General features: G+C 35.4%; 1 protein-coding gene across 1 annotated transcript in view; it reads left to right on the top strand.

The window, feature by feature from the left end:
- Positions 1-17,544, top strand: part of STARD13 (StAR related lipid transfer domain containing 13) — a 468,661-nt gene that overhangs the window by 113,136 nt on the left and 337,981 nt on the right. The gene's annotated exons all lie outside the window — the stretch shown is intronic.

Raw genomic sequence — 17,544 nt, 5'->3', positions numbered from 1 at the left:
TCGTTTATTACTTTCCAGCAACAAGGTCAAAAGGCTTGCTAATTTCTCCAGTTTTAGTATCACCAGTATCTCCCCCGCAATAGCAAAGAGCATTAATAAATCAATCCTGATCTCTAAATTATTCCTGGTGTGGTCCTAATACCAACAGTTTAAGGGTCACCAGAAAATTTGAGCTAAAATTATCCTCCTCTACTAGACCTCCACAGTTAGAAACTTTCAGTAAAAGCCAATCTGTTTTAAGAAGCCTTCCTGGGACTTACCATGTATACTTAAGTTTGAGAACCACAAAGGAGAAATACCCAGGGATAAGTTAAGTTAGTAGGCGCTGCTATATGATTATAAGGGAAACTTATTTCACCAACTTTCGCTGTATACTTTGACATTCAGTTACTGCACCATTCCAATGAAATACTGAAAACAATTCTATTCTCTACCTAATACTGTCAGGCCTTCCGGCTCCCGAGAAAATGTTTTCAAACCATAATTCATTATCAAGGGAGAATTTATGTTGATTTTGCTTACTCTGAAGGCATTATTTTCCCTCTATCTGAAAAAAAAAATATATATGCCAAACAAACCTGCAATCAGCCTGGGTGTTTCTGAGGCTTTCTGAAATTTCCCAAGCTTGTTTTAAAGCTGTTTATCCACTAAATTCTCAGCTTCCTGATGGGCTCTAAACACGTACACTGCATGTTTTACAACACTGCTTTAATAGGTAAAAGAAAACAAAAGCTTGTACAGCAGAGGCCAACGCGATCCACAAAGCACTTTTTTTTCTAGGCTTAAAACTAAAGCACTGTCTCCTTTCCACTTGGACATAGAGAACTCTTAAAAGCAGCTTCCGCTTCAAAGTCCCGCAAAGTCCCTCCTGCGCGGGAACTCGGCAGGGCGGAGACTCGGGTCCCACCCTTTCCGAGGGCGGAAGAAAGGAAAGAGGGGGCCGCGATTTCTCTGGAAGGTTCTGAGAGCACGGCGCGCGCCCTCTCTGCGGGCGACGGGACACTCGGCACCAGATGGCGCTGCCGCACCGAGAGCCGCAGCCTGAGCGGCCCGGGAGACAGGAAGACGCGTCACCGGATCCTTACCTTCGAGGCTGTGGCCGGAAGTGCACGCTGGCGCCAGCCTCTGGTCCCGGAAATTAAGACTTCGGGAGCGTTCCCGCGCGGGGGCGGGGCTGGGACCGGAACCGAAAGGCGAGCGTCGGGTCTCGAGGCGGAAGCCCCGGGAGCGGCCCGCGGGAGCTGGCTTCCGGTGCGCGCGCCTCGTGTCGGCGAGGGGGGGTGGAGGGGGTGGAGCCTCGCCGCGCGCTTGCGCACTTCGGGTCGCAGGCGCCGCTGGTGTGCGCGCTTTGCTCTGTGTTTGCACGTTTGCTGGCCCGGCTAGGCGGATGTGGTGGCGTAGTAGGTTTTTTTTCTTTTCCCTTCCTCCCACAAGGTTTGGGTTTCTGGCCATGAGTCAGGTTTCTGGAAGTCTTTGTGGAAAGTTAGTGGTATATGAGGTTAAAAACTCGAGCTGTATTTTCCTCTTGACTCTTAAGCGATCCAGATGCGTGCTGGGCGCGGTCCCAGTGCTGAGATGGACCCAGCCTTTCCCTCTAAATCTCTTCCCGAGCCGGCTCCACGCAGCCTCCCGGTGTATTTAAGCATCATCCTGAGGCAGTAGGGCTGGTATCAGAAAAGGAACACAGGCAAATAGACGGTTCGTGTGGACCCGACAGCACATTTAAACTGTTAAAGGGAGTGTCTTTTAGCTTATCAGCAATGCTCCTCAAGAATTTCAGTTCTTTTGCTTTGTCGTTTTTGTCAGTATACATTTTATATTTTGTGTTTTGTGGTCTTCGTCTTTAACAAATTTTGTCAACTAAAGGCCATTTGTACAAAGTATTCCAAAGGAAAATTCTGCTCCCTTTCCATTTTTAGAAGATAGGAGAAAACCACTTTTATTAGATGGACCACAATAACTCGTGAGGGTGCACTGGCTTTGTTTTGTTTTTAATGTAGCCTAGAAACAATTAAGTTTGTTGCAAAATATAAAGCTCTGAATATCCACCCTGTTTAATTTTAGACTGTAATTCCAAAAGTCAGCTGCAAGGTGCTAAATTCTCTGAAGAAATTTCTTCAGCCTTGGTAGATACTTTTATCTTGTGTTTCAGAACTGCAGTCTGTGGCCTACGTTAAAAATGAGCACTTGTGAAAGAAGAGTGAAAGGAGTAGAAACCCGCAGATAACACAGCGAAACAGAGAGGAAGTGGGGAACACAAGGCAGGTAGATTGTATGGAGTAGCCGAATAAGGGCATTTACTGTTTTTGGTAAAACCTTTTGATGGTCTTGGTAATAGATGTTGTAAAGAAAGCCACTGTGACTTGAGGAATGCCATGACATGTTTAATGTGGGCAATGTCAGCAGTATCTGATAAGAAATAAGGTGAGCAGGAGACAAGGGGTGGGGGGTGGGGGGGAAGAGTGTGAAAAAGGAGAAAAAAGCCATAATGGAAGATACTAGAACACGATGAAAGAGGTCATAGCTAAAACTGTAATAGATGTGTAAAGTCCGATTTGAAAGACGGTAAAGAAAAATAGTTTTTAGAACTCAATGCAATAAAATAAGGAATAGTTTTTTTCATCATTACATGTTTCAGCCTTGGATATATTTGCATTAAGCTGCTTATTTTAACCTTCTGTACATTCCTGTCTTCCCTGTACCTCATATACAACCAACCTTACATTGAAAGAGTGCTTCATTTTGCCAAATTATACTAGTAACTTACAAGAACTTAGCTCTTTATAGTTTAAAGAATGCATCTTTTATTTACTTATGTATATTTATATATTCACAAATAGTGGCTTTTAAATCACTTCCTTGCAAATACCCTCAACTCTTTTATCCTGACTTCTACTAATTTCCTGGCAAAACTAGAGCTGGGATGAAGTCCCACATTTATCTTTTCTGTGCTTGCACCCAGCAGTTTAAGGATTGGGTAATCGAAGGAGATCGTGTCTGAAAGGTCTTAAATGTTGTCCAGTCATCCTATTCCTTTTCTCCAATTACTTTACTCTTTTCTCTAGACCAAATATTTCACTTTTTCTCTTCCCTCCTCAAATCACCAGCCTTCTCCTCAACCAATGACTTTGCTTCATCCTTCATTAGAAAAAAAATTACGAGCCCAAGTCAGGAATTCTCATTTTTCCAATATTACCTGCATCTGAACTCTTTAAACAATTTTCCTCCAGTTTCAAAGGATGACGAGTCTTTCTTTCAAATGCCAACACTTCAAATTGTCCATGATTAGTTTCAGCCATTTGAGTGGGTATATGGTGTTATTTCATTTTTGTGATGTGTTCAAAATTTCTGCCCATTTAAAAAAATTGAGTTTGTTTTCTTATAATTGAGTTGTAGGAGTTATTTACATGTTATGTGTACTCTTTTTCTATTTATTGAGGCATGATTGACCTACAAAAAGCTGTTCATATGTAATGCATACAACTCGAGTTTCTAGGTAAGTATACATGCATGAAACTATCACTACATGTACGCCATAAACATATCTGTCACTGGAAAAAGTTGCCTCCACCCTTATTATTTTGGGTTTAAAACATGTAACATAAGATCTACCCTCTTAGCAAATTTTTAAGTAAACAATACAGTATCGCTAACTGTGGGTTCTAGTATGTACGTAAGATCTCTAGGACTTACTCATCTTGTAGAGCTGGCTCCGTACCTTTTGACTGATACCTCTCCATTTCCTCTTTATATATATACACACACATACATATATATTATATATATATGTATATATATTATGTGTGTGTGTGTGTGTGTATCTTCCAGTTTGTGGCTTTTACTTTCTTAATGTCTTCTGAAGAACAATTTTGTAGTTGTATTTTTCTAGGAATTTGTACGTATTATCCAAATGTTAAAGTTCATTAGCATGAAGTTATAAATCTTATTATCTTTTTAACATGCACAGTATGTTACGTTTAAGTCTGTGATCCATTGAAGGTTAATTTTTCTGTCCAGCATAACAGTAGGAGTTGATATTCATATTTTTCAAAATGAGAGTTCAGTTATTCCAACATTTGTTGCAAAGATTATCCTTTGCTCTATTGAATTACCTTGGCACCTTGGTTGAAAATCAACTGATTTTTGGCATTCTGTTCAGTTCCATTGATACATATATGTCTATCCTTATGCCAACTTCTCCACCTTTCTTTTTTCTCAAAATTGTTTAAACCATTCTGAAGCCTTTAAATTTTAATATAAATTTTAGAATTGGTGCTTCAATTTCTTGAAAAGCCCACTGAGATTTGGTTGAGATGCTGTTGACTCTTGATCAGTTTGGGGAGACCTAAGATCTTAATAATATTGAATTTTCCAGTATATGATCTTGGCATATCTCCATTTCTCCATTTATTTTGGTCTTTAATTTCTCTTTGTAATTTTCAGCATATAGGTCTTGCAGAAATATTGTTAAATCTATTCGTATTTCATGTTCTTTATTATAAATAAATTTTTAAATTCAGATTTCCAGTTTCTTGAGTCATGATAGTTTTCACTTTTAGAATTTTCATTTAATTCTTATTCATAGATTCTACTTCCCTAATGAAATTCTGAAGTCTTTGCCTAATAACTCCCAATATTTAGATCAGCAGTGGATCTTATCTTTGTTTTCTTTATAGCATGCCTGTTTCTTGGTATGCTCAGAATTTCTTAGTGGAAATGCTGTCTTTGTTTGTATATATAAAAAAAAAAATGCTGTGAGTGACTTCCATAAAGTCACTTTTTGACGTCTATAAAGGATTTTTTACAGTTGCTTCTGTTAGGAAGTTAGGACAGAAGCAAAACACTTTAATCGATATGGTCTTCAGTCTGTTAGTTCTGGTCTATTTCAGGTTCATTCTTATTCCTAGAGTGGCCTTTTTTGGTGCCGCAACCTGAAAGCCTGAATTGTTTTTGAGGGCCAGTCCTCCTCAGCTGCCCCTGAACTCCAGTTTTTATTTGCTCAGAACTGGAGGACTCCTGAAAGCTCTTCTCAGCTTCTGTGCTTCTTAGCTGCCACTCCCTGAGTCATTTCTCAGCCTGTGAACCGCTTCCAAATGGTCAGATGAGTCAAGGGGGACAAGAGAGCTGAATATGGGCAGACTTCTCTGCACTCCAGGATCTTGTCCTCTCAAGATGCCATCAAAAAGATCTTTTTTATATTTTATACCCATCTTTTCTAGTTCTTCACAGTTAAGAGGTTAAGTCTGATTCAAAAAAAAGAAAGAAAGAAAAAGTCATTGGCAGAAGTGGAAGTCCTTCTTAGTCTCAAAGCCTAATGACGCTAGTGAAAGTAGTGCCCTTTTTTCTATACCAATGTAACCATTTCTTTCTCCCAAACATTAGAAATAACCCAGGAGACATGCCAGTGGCTTTCCATCTTTTTGCCACAGACATGTTCCTAGGAAATTCTCTTTAGGGTTTGCCTAACTCTGTCTTCTGCCCTCTGCTCCTTCTGCTAAGGGACCAGAGTAGTTCTGTTTCCGCCCAAACCAAACATTACTATGCTGTAGCTGTGTATTTAATCTGTCACCTTTATCTCTTACAATACAAGCATATGTTCCAGTCAGGCAGGAAAAAATACATCCTTTTATTTTTTTTGTAGACATCAGTAAAGAAATATATGTACTTCTGACAATGGATTTGATGTCTTGCTGTAATTTTGAGCAATAATGACATCAAACATTGCCCACCAGTTCATGGGTATGCTGTAGAAAGGTCAAAATGAGCAGGACTTAATCCTAGATTCCCCCCTTCTTGTATAGGTAGACTTGAACAAGTTATTTAAGTTTTCTAAGCCTCCATTTCCCTCATTTGAAAAACAAGATGTCTACTTTCCACGGTGATTGTTGGGTTTTAAAAAAGATTGTAAAGTGTCTGACCCATTATAAGGTTCTGTTATTTACATAGAAAAGCAATTTTAACTTCCAGGAGAATTTGTCAACTGTAACTTCTCTACATGGCCGCAGTATTTCCAGATTTCTACTTACAGTTTTCTTTATTCCGTAAACCTTAATTGAAACCCTGTTAAGTAGTGAGCACTACACTAACACACTAAGATGCAAAAACAATGCAGCAGTAACTTATCTCACAATTATGTAGACATAGCTTGTCTATTTTGTTGAAAGCCAGGGTCAGAACTGTTCTGAAACAGTTTTATCACCCATAGTGTTCAAGTATAAGACTTTGTGGTTTTATTGTCTTGGTGCTATTTAATGTATCCTGAAATAGTTTTTGTTACCTAGAATAAAATTTACGGTACTAGGATAACCTATAATAAAATTTGATGAAGTTTAACATAGGATAGAATTTAATATAAAGCAGCTCTAGTATAAATGACTTTGTTTTTCATTTTCCTAATCATAGAATAAACAAATGTAGTTAGGTAAAATAAAAAATCTTATAGCATTTATCCTGACATGATCTAAATTATGATGCACTGATTAAATTTCTTAATGTCCTTGCTTTAAAAATACATGTGTGAAGAAGTAATGGCAATACAATTTAACCATCTTATCCATTTCTATCTTGTTTCACTATTTTGTTTTCCACTTTTTAGTTTGCAGTTGTTTAATGGTATCACTGGAGTTTGACATTTAATTCTATCTTCTCTAAAATTGGGTAAATTTGACTTGTTTGTATTTCTTTTGGAACAGTCATCTATTGAATTCACTTACATACACACCCACAAAAATGAAATGTCAAATCTAGAGTAGCTTTCCCATAACCCCGCTCTATTAATGTCTTAAAAATCACTAAATGCTCTTATTCCAGATCATGATGAGGTCAAGCTGAAGTGTTAAACCTGACCTCTCTCTGTTCTATAAGAGATTGCTCAGTCCTATTACATTCCAATAAGTTTAAGTATAGATTTTCTGGCAGTCATCTCGCCTTTTATAATGTGCTTAGATGAGATCAGTAAAACAAATGTGCCTTTTATTTTCCTGAATGGGGTTATTGTGGAGAAATAAGAAGCCATAAATAAGGGTACAAAATACCCTTTATCCCCAGAACACAAATAATCATATTGAGGGCTGGAATGTATTTACTTCATTTTTTGTGATAAGAGAAAGAATATAAGTTTTATGTGTTCAAAATAAAGTTGACGTTAGTACCAAAGCAACTGATGAATTCTAAGAATCACCCCCACCCCTACTTTGGAAAATACCTTTGTCATATTTCTTTAATTCACATAATTGAGTTTTTAAAATTAAAACAAATCGGCATTTCCTCTCAATTCTCTGCTTCTTGAAGTTATAATTTAAATTACTAAAAATAATATCCTTAATTGATCGCCTTTGATTTCCTGTGATGAAACTTAAAATACACATTGTCTTTCACTTAAGTGTATTCATTCAAAATTGTCATAGTTCAAAAATAATTTCATGTTACTGTTCCAAAACTGCTTTTAAATAATCAGCATTTAATCATTTATCCTGCACTATTTTTAAATCATCAACAACATTCAAATAAGACTTGGGGCTAAAATTTTCAGTGCTTTTTTTTTTTAAAGTTAACGCTTATTTTACTTTTTAAAAATATTTTTGGCTAGTCATTCAGATGTATGTAATAATGAAAATCCATTTCTGCTTCTTGTATTTTGTCCTGAATTTGGAAAAGTGGGTTAGATTAGAAAATAATGATGTCTTCTTTCATCAAGAAAACAGTTCATTTTTGTTTTCCTTACTATCTTTAGGGTTTGTGTTTCATTTGTAATGAATAGTTTGAGTGGTAGAGGACTATAACTTATAAAATAATGAAAGAATATTGTTTCTATAAAATATTAGAACACATAATTCCTACCCTCATGGTAATTATAATAATAACTAGATTAAGAAAGTAACTATATCCAAAGACCATTGAAATGATCTACAACCATTTCTAAATGTTTCAACAGCAGATTTTATGAATAAAGAAAATATATTAGAGAAGAATATTCATTTCTTCCTACCTAACACTGTATATAATCACAAAATATACATATAACATATATGGGGGAAAAAAAGCTATGTAGTTCCAAACATCTTTAAAACAAGGATTACATAACTAAAATAATTGAAAAGCAAGAGACCTTTTTAAAAAGCGTCGAAAGTCTAGCTATGGAGCTATATGTATATCTAAAGAGAAAACATACCCTTCTATCTTCTTTACCAGCTATTTTGCTTGTTTTGTGCATGATATTTGTATACTGCTTAGAGGCAGAATACACACAGCAGTGCATCAGTTAGGTAAGTCATTTGGTTCTCGAGCTTGAGTGCCATTCCAAAGAAGATGCTCTTATTCCAGAAGTCCGATACCTCAAAAAAATGTAATTCTTAAAGGTATGATGTTTCAAGGTAGGAGACTCCAGGGCATAAAATAAAGAGACATTCGACTGATAGTGAGAAATCCAAGATCAGAAAATTGACATTGACTAGGCCAACTGAACAAAATGGGCAATCTCAAGGTCGCTAATTAGGTTTCCCTGCCTACCTATTGTGATGTCCTAACTCCACTTGTCTCTACATATTAATCAGTCATCAGTCTACTGAAAAGTTCTAAGCACAAAGATCTGACCAGTATTCTGATGAACTTAGATAGTAATTGGAGGAAAAAGAAGACTCATCTAATGGGAAATACCTTATGATCAAGAGCGAGGTGGCATCTCCAACTTTAATAGCAAAGAAGGGCATGTAAGTAAGAGCTGCCATTAGTTAACGGCTTGTCACGTCCCCAGAGCTTTCTATACACTGTGTCTGTTAGTACATCAGGGTCAGGTTGGCTTCTCCATGGAAGATGTATGGTTTGCTCAGGAGTTTGAGGTTTGATCAATATTAAATTCCAGGAGATTGTAAACAAAGGCCGTGGTTTAAGTTCACATGTGACCTAACCATGTACTTCCTAGCCTTTTTCAGTTTGTATCAGCATAAATTCATTTGTTTAGTTACCAAACGTAATCATTTAATGAATGGAAACTATAGAGTGAATAGGAAGCCAAATGTTTTTTTCTTACTGTTTCCCTTTAGGTCTACTCAATGGTTATTTCTTCTCCACCTTCTGAATTATTTCTCAGGTGGGTCCCATAGCTTTTCCAGTAATTCTTAAAAAACAAAAATATCCTCTGGTCACATTTGGGCTCTAAAAGTGTCTCATTTAAATATTTAGAATCTTGAGACTATAATTTTACACTCTAGTGTTACCTAATTTAAAGCTTGTCCTTCTTATTGCTGAGATCTGTTTCAAGCTGAGAGGCCTGTGATATTTGGCTTTTCCTTTGTTTTCCTATCTTATCATAATGCTCTTCACCCAGTGTCTGAGCCTCCAGAGCTAGACCAACATTGTAAAGACTGGGGAAGAAGACCCAGATTTACATGGCCACTGCTGTAACAGTCTGGAATTGGCATTTCTGCGGCTTTGAATCATTTAAAGCAGGCACTTTATATTCCTCTGTCTACAATAATCAAAGATTGGTCTTTTTCCTGAGTGGCCACTTAGGACTTAAAGTGACATTTAACCGTGAGCATCTGATGAGTTCACTCCACCAAGGTTCTTTTAGTTAGGGTTACATTGCCCATTTAAATGGCTCTCTCTTTTATGTGTATCTCTTGGGCAAAGTAGTCCCTTTTAAGAGACTTCTGGCTGAGCTCTGTCTCTGGAAGGTGTGCATTTAGTTCACAAGAACCATTTGTCCTTCTTTGGCCTGATTGTGTATAAAAGTAGAATTGGCTCTTGGTGCTTTGTGCTTTGCTGCCTTAAGCTAACATGCTCACTGCTACGCTTTCACATGCTTTATGCCTGAATCAGAAACCAGATAGGAATCTAATTCATGAGATACAAACAGTTGCTTAGAAGTGCAATTTTTTTTGATAACCCAAAAGACAAATTTCTTTCCTATGTTTTCCTGAACAGAATTTTTTTACACATTACACTATACAAAACAAAACAACAAAAACCTCAATTCTAGGTTATTAAGAGCTTAAGAGTGAAAGTCAAAGCTTTAACACTTTTAGAATATTTTTATGTCTCCAGGAGAGAAGAATTTCTGAAAAAGGACTTAAAAAAGCAAAAATCATAAAAGAATAAGGAAACTAAATCAAAAGGTGTTTAAAAAATGTTAAAAACTATAACCCAAGAAAACTTTTCTGAAGTAGAAAGGATTTGAAGTTACATATTAAAAGAGCTCACCGTACACCTAAGGCTATCAACACAAAATAACTTAACACCAAGACATTCTAGTGTACAACTACTGGGTTTTAAAGAAAAAATATTCTTTGAATATCTAGGGGCAGAAAAAGGGCACATGATTTATAAGACATTGTAATTAGATAATTATCAGACTTTTCAAAAGCAACACTTCAAAGAAAATGAGATTCTCTTATTAAGATTCTCAAGGATACTAAATATGAGCAACCTATATTATATCTAGAAAAATTGACTTTAAACTAAAAAGGGCACAGGACTCAAGCCCTTTCTGAAGAATCTACTAAAGAGTGAACTTCAGGTAACCAAAAACCCTAGAGAGATCAACATAAGGCCTGGTGCTAAGCATTAAATATATAGTTCTTAAACTAAGCGAAAGCTAAAAATGTAAGTATATAATAGCTAAAAAAGTGGGAAGGGGGAGAATTGGGGGGAGAATTTTTAGTGTTTTTAGTACTCATGGCAGTAGTACTAGCATTGTTTTGAAACTATCGTGTAACGAGATAAAAACCAAGTAATTATGGAATATTCTATCTTAGCTTGTGTACTTGAGAACAATATTTTCCGTGTAGAAGGAAGATGCAAGTGTGATAGCTTAGAGATTGTGTACAAGTTCTGTAATCTTAAATTTGAGTTGGAACTATCAATATGAACTTGGGACGTTTCCCCTCATCTCTGTCCCTGTCTCCCCTTCCCTCACTCCCTCCCTTGAAAACAACTGGAAACAAAAACCAACCCAGTAGCAATGACTATCTCTCTTGTTCAGAGTGCATTCCTGAAATAAAAATTCCTCATTAAAAGAGGAAATTTTTTTTTTTCTTGAAGAAATTTCTAATTTTAGATTTAGGTGAGGAAATATACAAGATGAACTTATACTGTGGCAAGGAAACTACCAAACACTGCTAGGGTCTCAGGAATATACCTTGAAAAAGGCTCCCACTGGCCAAATTTAGGACAGTTTGAACTTCCATCATGAGAAGAATTGTCGTGGATTGAAACTCATCAAATATATTTAAAGCCATTAGTTCATATGAATAATTTTTAAAAACAACTAATCTCTTTTAAAGGATTTAGGGAACCAATTCATTACCTTGAAAACTAATAAGTGAAAAGCTCAAACATTTATTCTACATGAACTGTCATACTAGGCAACCAAATAGTAAATGAGGGGAAATATCTCAGTATAAATATATCCCAATTCATATGCTAATATAAAAAAAGACAATACGACATATAGCTCTTGTGGAAGCACTCAACACTACCTATAGTCATTACAAAGGGATTAAACCTGAATATGATTCAACTACTGACTTTCAGAAAAACAAGACAGGTGAACAAGTTGAAATGCACTAGTGAACATGCAATTTGCAAAATTCAGTGGACAGCTCTTACAGAATATAGAAAAACTTGGGGTTTTCAACAGATAAATTGCAACAAAAATAAGATTAAGTGGCATCAAAAGATACATAAAAGGGCAAGACTAGTATCTATGGATACACATTTGACTAATAACACTGAAAAACGCAAAAATAATTACTATAAAAGTCAGGATAATGCTTCCTTATGGGAGGAAGAATGAGGTTGCAATTAGTATAGGGTAGATGGAAGGGTTTTGCTGGAAAGCAAAACGGTGGGGTAGGAGGAAAGTTCTGACAAACTTCTTGACCTTATGGTGGTTAAATGGTTTTTCATCTTTGGTTAATACATTAAGCCATGCCATCTGTTTTGTGTGCTTTTCTATATTTCTATTTTACAATAAGAATGTTGTACTGAAAAAGCATTCATAAAAAGGGAGGAGGCAAAGGGAAGGGAGAGTCGAGCTCAAATAAGATAGATAAATTGGATAAAGAAGAAGTGGTACATACATATATGCAATGGAATATTACTCAGCCATAAGAAAAGATGAAATACTGCCATTTGCAGCAATATGGATGGATCTGGAGATGATCAAGCTGAGTGCAATAAATCAAACAAAATATTGAGAACAATATGATTTCACTTATATGTGGGATATAAACAATGCAACAAACAAGGCAAACAGAGACTCATGGACGTGGACGACAGTTTAATGGTTACCAGAGGGAAGGGGGAGAGATAGATGAGGGTAATAGGTGTTAAATATATGGTGATGGAAGGAAATTTTAACTTTGGTGAACACAATACAATATGACATGATGTATTATTGAATTGTACACTTGAAAACTATATCATTTTATTAACCAATGTCACCCCAATAAATTTTAATAACAAAATTTTTAAATAATGAATATTGGGATACTGATGACTATTATGCATGCTTAAAACTTTGATTTTTATATTGTCTTCCTATATATTTTTAATGTTCTCTGTTGTAAAATAGAACAATACAAAAAAAATTCACAGGGTTCCCATTACCTACAGAGAAAAGTGAAACTCCTTAATATGTGGCTTCTTATCCAGGGGTTGTCATTTAATTTCATACATCATTTGCTGCAATTATGCGCTAGGCGCCATCAGATGGAGTCAGATAAAAAATTCTCACTATGTTTTGAACATGCTGTATTTTCGTGCTTTCATGCCTTTGGGGTTTCTGTCCCCTGAGATGCTACTCTCTTCAAAACTCAGTTTAAAGGTTATTTCCTCTATGCATTCTTTCCCTTTTCCCCAGGAAGAATTACATGCTCTTTTGTCTGTTCTCATATTATTTTGTACTTACTTTGCTTAAATCTTTGTAATATCTGTCTATGTGACCCTTTCTCCCTAAGCTAGAGCTCTTCAGGAAAATAAGTTATGTTTGTTTTCTGTGATTGGAGTGCTTGGCATATCAATGAATGAATGAGAAGAGACAGGAGTTGACTGGCTCCAAAGATACTTTGACAAGGAAGCCATTGGGGAAAGATAAATCAGCTATCAACAAGTGAAAAATAAAGCCATGAGACTATAAAAGCTTGTCTTATATGTCAATATGTATGTCATTGTGAGTCTTCTGTGTTCGCACTTCTCATGTATTTTTCCATCTCTTCTATATCAATCTGCAGTGGATCACATGGTGAGATTTGGAAGAGACATTGGTTTCTTTAATCAGTATGGCACTCACTTTCTTTTTAGTCTGTTCATGTTGAGTCTCTGGTGACTTTTGCAGTCCTTGACCTATCAGAAAGGGTATAATCATAGTTCTTATAGAGAATATAACCCAGAATTATCGTATTCTGAAGTGCTGACAATATCTGGGGTAAAATATGAGGCAAAAATAAAGTGGGAAGTAATAAATTAAACTCTATGAATAGGTCCTGTTAATATCTACAGTTTTAATCCAGTGAGACAGCAGAGACATTGGAAATTTAAATAAATTGCCCAGGTCACAGGACAATAAGCAGAGGAATTGTGACCTGAATTTAGTTAGCAGCTTGCTTTCACTACACTGAATATAAGCACCAAGTAAATGGTAGTTGTTATTATGATTGAGAAGGGGAATTTTATATCCAGCATTAACATCATGAAAAGATGGAAGGCCTCTCATTTCTCAGTTATGGAATCAGGTATGTCTTTCTTAGTCATTTAGCAAAGTAAGTAAATTAGTCTCATTTATAGAAAGAACAAATTATTTTGGCTCAACTCAGAAAAACTTTCACATGTGCATGAATTTCTTCTTTAGTTTTTAACGTTCCCTGAAGGATGATTACATAAGCCTTTTTGAGGTATAAAACAAATCTACTACTTGAGAAAGAAATGGCAAGGGTGACTTCCTGTACGTAGCTTTGACTTTTGGTTCACTTCATTTAAATTTGGGATCAAAACTGATGTTACATTATTTATACCTGTTGTTTGAACTGGATATTAATAGCCAATATTTTAAATGTTTTAAAATATGGATATTTCTTTATAAATGTTGAGCTTTTCTCTAAAAAAACAAATGTGATGGTCTTCAATTTCTAAATCAGTTACTTAGTGAGATTCTTCTTTGCAAGAGTTAAACGATGGCATGCTATACTTTTAAATATTGTATAAAAAATAGAATATTGTACATTAAACTTTAGAGGTGTCCTATAATTATTTAAATAAAAAGATTTTCTGTATTTTATGTTTTTTTTTTAAATTCTAAAAAGAACAGAATGAGTGAAAGAATTTGCTCTTTTATCTCTCTAGGTATGGACACTAACAAGAGGGAACCACCTCATTCTTTGCTAAATTTGCATAAATATGAATATCTCAGGAATTTTTTCCTTAACTCTTTTTATATGAAATCTGGGCAAAGATTAGAAAGGAAATTTTATTATTGGTTTCTTGCACTCTTATATCATGGCTCAGTTGTATATAGGAGAAAATACTCAACAATTATTACATCAGTGAAGTTTAATATTTTAGGACTAATCAACCTTTGAGAATGACTACAAGGACAGCATTTTTAAATTTTCTTGTCCGTGAGAAAAACAAATGAAGAAACATTTGAATAATAGATGAACTGCAGGAAGTAATGGGCAGTGGGGGGAAGGTGGGGAGGGAGATTTAGAAAATCAGAGATTATTTCCCAGGGAGTTGTCAAGTATGAAGAAAAATTCTTATTATTTTGTAGTTAAAAAAAATGTTAATCCATTAAAACTATATATTTAGTATCATAGTAGAGGCTAAAATATAAAATAAGAATTCCAATAAGGAATAAAACCTAACTACATATCTCTCTGGCCTTGTTAGTTATTTCCAAAGGTGGCGGGGGGTGGGGGGAGGAACAGTTCCTTGTGGCCACAGGGGCTTCCCATTTTTAATGATTTTAATAAAATGTTTTAAATGGTTGTCATTACTTAAAACTCTCATCACTTCATCAGAACAGCCCAGAGCAGCAGAGCAAGTATTATCTTCTTTATTTTTGTAGATTCATTATTTACTCATTTACCAGTCATGTACTAACATAATAATAGCTATAATTAACTCATTACTTACTGGGTGCCAGACACTTTTTAAAGTGTTTTACACATATAAACTACAATCTAGTTGAGTGCAAAGCATCATTATTTTTTAGTTTACAGGTGAGGCAACTGAGGTAAAAAGAAGTAATTTGTTCATAGTCACACAGCTAGTGAGTGGCGGGACCTGGCTTTGAATCTTGTACTCCAACTCCAGAGCTGACATTTTTAGTCCCTCTTCTGCTCTTTGTTATGGTAGCTGTAAAAGTCAATTAAAACTATGGTCTCATGGAAGAGACAGGCAGAGAAATAAATGCACACAAGTAACCATTCAACAGATTTGTTGAGTACTCACTGTTTCAGACATTGTGCTAAGTGCTTCGTGGTAAATTAGACCTCGTCTTTTCTCTCATAGAGCTAACAGTTTAACAGAGAAGCTACTCATTAAACACATTACGATAATGTTTGATAAAATATTTGATAGAGGAAGTACAGGAATCCACAGAAGCATTTACTAGGAGTGCTGCAAGGCTTTCCAGAAGCAGTGGTGATTAAGCTGAGCTCTAACAAGTGAGGTAACTTGTCTACCTAAGAGTTGACTTTGTCTACCCTAAAGCTTATGCTCTTTCCACTAAACAACATAAATAAAATCAGGAACAAGAAGGCTATAATATCAGTTATAATTTTTAAAGCACAGGCATCTACATAGGTCTGCTAATAAATTTGATTTAATGTGAGACGTTATATTAAAATGTGTATTGTCAGAATTCACTCAGGAGTTGCATAACTGAATAAACAAAAACCAATGGGAGACATTAAACAAGTTATCAAAAAAGTAACTCTCCCTAAGGATCAAATAGTTTTGCCTGTGGGTTCTTTGAAATGTTTAAAGAATGAAAAATTCTCATGCAATATAAATTTACTGTATCTCATTTATAAATATGCGTAGCTTCCATATTTATGTAATGAAACTCATGTATTAACACAAAAAGCTTGACAGAGGACAAAAATGAGTATGGTGCTAAAATACAAAGAAAACACTAAGCAAATTGAATAATATTAAAAGGAAATGGTTCTCATAACCAGTCACAGTTGATCTCACAAATATAGGGATGGTTTAATAGTCATGTTACTGTAGTTCATTGATAAGTCCAATTATCTAAAGGGTATTTGATAAATTCCAATGTTCATTATGATATATAATCTCAAAGACTAGAAGAGAAGTCTGATAATACAATATAAGGATGCATGATTGGTTTAACATAAGATTAATGAATGTGATTTATTAATTAAGAGATTAAAGAAGAAAAATTTGATTATAAATGGAGAAAAATACATTCGGTAAAATTCAAAATTTTTTATATTAAAAATTTTGATCAAAAAAAACTGCCCGATTTAAAAAATACAATCAGCATCACACTTAAATGGAAAAACGTTCGAAGTATTCTTAAAATCTGAAATAAGATCAGGATGTCTTCTCTCACTACCTCTAATTAATACTCACTGAAGGTCCTAGGCTAGTAATAAGGAACTTAAAGTACATGGAATGGAAAGGAGACAAAAGTATCGTTAGTCCTAGATGTGTGAGTACAAAGACAACCTTCCCCAAATATATAAAATCAATAAAAGCCTTACAAATATTCATGGTAGAACATCAATAAAGAAAAATCGACTCAATTTCTAAATACTAGTAACAGAACATAGAAAACACAATTTTATAAAACAAAAATTATAACATTGTCAAAAATAAAAAGTGTCCTAGCATACATTCAATAATTAATATAAGTGGTTGTCCCTGTGTCCTGTGGGTTCTAGAAATCTTCGTGATTGAAATGTTGAATTCCTTCCTGAAGATTCAGCTTTATTTCCTAATATCCATAGCTATTTATTATCTTTAGGACTTAAAGGAGCCCAAGCTCATTAAGCAGCTGAACAAGGACTTACGATAGAACAGAGCATCACTGGGATTTAGCAAGGGGAGGTTGCCGAGGTAGGACCAGGCCAGGATACAAAGAGAAATATGGCAGACTAGAGAAATCATTAGAAAAATCAAGAGATCTTAGCGCTCTTGTTTGCTATGTCTAGCAAGTTATTCTCTTTTGGAATTCTTTTATAAAATCAGACAAAACTCACAGAGTTACTGAGACGAAAAAACAGAGGTAATATATGTGAAAGTATCATATACAGGAGCTTGTGTTTAATATTCTGTCATCGAATGATAGTTTTTCCTGGATAAGTTTTTCTAACTTTCAGAAGAAAAAGACTATCCCTGATCTACTATGTTATAACAACAGCAATAACAGGAATACTTAAGGGGCTTTAATTCAGTATACAACAACCTGCTAAAATAGGTGCCAGCATCATCCTCATTTTACAAATGAGCCCACAGTGGTGCTTCTCTAGGCATCTGTTAGACTATCTACACCAGTTGGCAGAAGTAGATACTAGC

Source organism: Rousettus aegyptiacus, unplaced genomic scaffold, assembly GCF_014176215.1.
Source record: "Rousettus aegyptiacus isolate mRouAeg1 unplaced genomic scaffold, mRouAeg1.p scaffold_m13_p_11, whole genome shotgun sequence".
NCBI lineage: Eukaryota > Metazoa > Chordata > Mammalia > Chiroptera > Pteropodidae > Rousettus > Rousettus aegyptiacus.
Note: the sequence above shows the minus strand (reverse complement) of the source record. Positions and strands in the feature narration are given on the sequence as shown.